A 3,043-nucleotide genomic window follows, 5' to 3' on the forward strand; every position below is an offset into this window, starting at 1 on the left:
AATCACTCATTTAAAGAATGGGCAAAGAAAAGAGAAACGTAGAGTATGAGAAGGAGCTGCTCAAATGCTAGAGAAAAGAAGGGGTGTTGGCTGACTGGGAAGCCTAAGGAAAGGCCTTTTGCAAAAGGGAGGGAGAGAGGGGTCCCGGTACCAAAGGCCACAGGGGGCAGAGGGAGGACAGAAAGGCCGCCAGCCTACTGACATCGTCCTCTGCAGAGACAGGCCCAGTGGGGCCCAGTGGTTGAGGGGTGAGAAAAGCAGTCAGTGGCTGAGCCCTGCTCCACTGCACAGGACATTAGGGGTGGGGGTTCCATTGGGTCTGTTTCTCTAATGTGTCAGGGGTCAACGGGATCCCCGCACAAGGGGAGTCAATCACTGCAGCGTGCTGGGCAACGGAGTGTTTTCATGGCAGAAATGGAGCAATTCCTCTTCAAATAAAATGGCGGAGAGGAGCGGTGGGCACAAGGGAGAAAGGCCTTGGCTGCTTTCCTGGAAAGGCTCGGTGGGGAGTGTTTTCATTTTGCTCTTCTTCCTCTTTTTTCCCCCCATATTGGAGAGAACATTATTCTTTCTGGAAATGGGGTCTCAGGTGGGAGCTGCACTTAGCATGCCTTCTCTGTTCCTGACATCGTAATGAATGTAGACCCAGCTGGAGAAAGTGACTCCTCCTCCCCCCACATTCCAGGCCCTGCTGGTAGCAAGGACTTGACCGGTGCTAAGTGGCTGCCTAATGGCCCATGGAAGTCACCGAGGTGACTTTGTTAGCCTTGAAGACCTCAAATGGGCTTCTTCCTTCATTCCCCGAGAAAAGCGCTAGAAGGAATCAGAGAGCCGCACAGCAAGACAGAATGAACTCTGTCTACATAATGGTAAATGATGGTTCTAATTATCTGCAGCTATAGTACCTACCTCTATTTTTACATGACAGAAGTTCTTCTTGTACAGTTTAGATAGACATTTTACACTGGATTGTACAGAGAAGCAAATTCTATGGGAATTGAGTGTTGATTACTTCTGGTCGATTAAGACCTTCTTTGAGGGTTGCTAGTATTTAAAAAAAAAAAAAATGATGCCCAAGAAACACTGGGAAGGTTACAGGGAAAATATAAAGGCTCATAAAGGCAGCTTATTCTGCTATATCCGGCTCCGAGATTCCCATTATGTTTGCAGATCTCCCACAGAAAGCCACGGGGCAGCGTCTACCGTAGTTCTCTTCCCGTGATCCTCTCCATCTTTCCTACTCCTGCCCCCAGCAGCTGCTGGACAGGGACATGGTTTTAAGGTGTGCAGGCCTGCTTCCAACTCAGAGGCACTCGTCAACACCAACGGGAAGACTTTTTAGTTTTTTATGCAAAATGCGAGTGGGCTTTCCTTTCCAACTCAAAGTCTCCTCACATAAGCTCAGCTCTGCTCCACAGGAGTCAGCACAGAAATGGCAGCCTTAAACAGCAAATTCCAGAGGGGCGTTGCTGGTGCCACCCTTGCTGAGGAAAGAGCCAAAGGAATCAGAAACCTGAAGTTAGAAGAGTTCAGAGAATAAGTTGTCTTAGCTGCTACGGAAGCAAAAAGGCTAAGCAGACTTCGGCTGAAAAAGCCCCAGTCAGTGGCTGCGTCTAGGACACAGACCCAGAAGGCAGCAAGGCAGCGCCTGAACGAAGATTCTGAAGCGGGAAGGTTTCTCCACGGAGTTGGGGAAACTGCTCAGGGGCAAGTTCAGGATGTTCATGAAGAACTGACTGGGGGGGAGGGAGGTAAGTAAAGGGGTTAAGTTTCTGAGGTGCTATCAAGCTATCACCAGCCGCTGTAGCACATGGGGCGGGAAGGAGGGGTTGACCCACGTCACACAGCAGACCTCTCCTGACTCCCCTCAGCTGTGTAGATCTGCTGTTCTGCTCCCCACTCTGTCTCCGGTGAATATTCTCATCCCCTGCACCTCTGGCCTACATCTCAGTTCTTATAAAAAAAAAAAAAAGTACAATTTGCATAGACACACAACCTACAAGAAGAACTCCAGGCCATGAAAAGGAATAAAGACGCTCTTCTGACTGTAGCCCTGATTTTATGGGTGATCCTGCTCTTCCCCCAGCCATAGTCTCTTCCTGCACTCACCAGCAAGACTGACTTTATAGACCCTGCCTGGGTGGACAAATACATTAGAACTTGACAAGCAAGAGAGGTGGCTTAAAGGCCAGGTGGGAGAAAGTATTCCCTGTGCTTTATATTCGATTTAATCTTCATCGCAAAAGTTGAGGGACATCATTACCCATTTTATAGACGGGAAAACATCTATAAACAAGAACACGGCATAACACATGGGCATCGCGGATAAATAGCAGAGCTAAGTCGAAGACACGTGTAGCTGTCTTTAAACAACGTGGAATGATGAATGAATGAGAGATGATTGAATGAATGACAAAGGAACAGTGCGTTAGCATTATTCTATATTTTAGAAACATAAAGTCCCATTTTAGGACCTTTCTTCTTTCCCTATTTTCCTTAGAGTCATTTCTTTGTCCATAAATAACTGTTAACCATACAGTGTTGTCACATGTAGGAAATTTAATGCTTAAAAAGCAGTAACTTGGCAAGTTCTAGCATCTTCTTCCGTGAGCACAATAAACTGAACAAGACTGACAGTCTTAAAGTAACCAGAAAATAATTAAATGGGGAGCAGATTTTAAAAGAAAAACACCATTTTGTGGTTAATTTTTTGTACATCCAGAAATGGAATGCAATTACAATTATTTAAAATATGATATTAAAAAGGTTATGAAAAGTGTATTATAATGCTAAGTGGGGAAAATGTGTGGGTGTGCAATATTAACAATAATTGACTTTGGGAGGTGGGTTATAGGCAATTTTCTTTTTTATACTTTCTTTTGTTTCTCAGATTTCCCTCAGCTATTATTTCTGATTTTTAGAATTAGAAATATGTCAAAATTTGATATTAAGTCCTTGCAAAAATCAGTCCCTTGGTATTCATCTCCCTGGAAGATTTGTGTCTTTGGAAACCTTGGGCTACCTCTCCCATTCTAACTGGACA

This window comes from Condylura cristata, unplaced genomic scaffold (genome assembly GCF_000260355.1).
Source record: "Condylura cristata isolate star-nosed mole 26May11 unplaced genomic scaffold, ConCri1.0 scaffold00012, whole genome shotgun sequence".
NCBI classification, from domain to species: domain Eukaryota; kingdom Metazoa; phylum Chordata; class Mammalia; order Eulipotyphla; family Talpidae; genus Condylura; species Condylura cristata.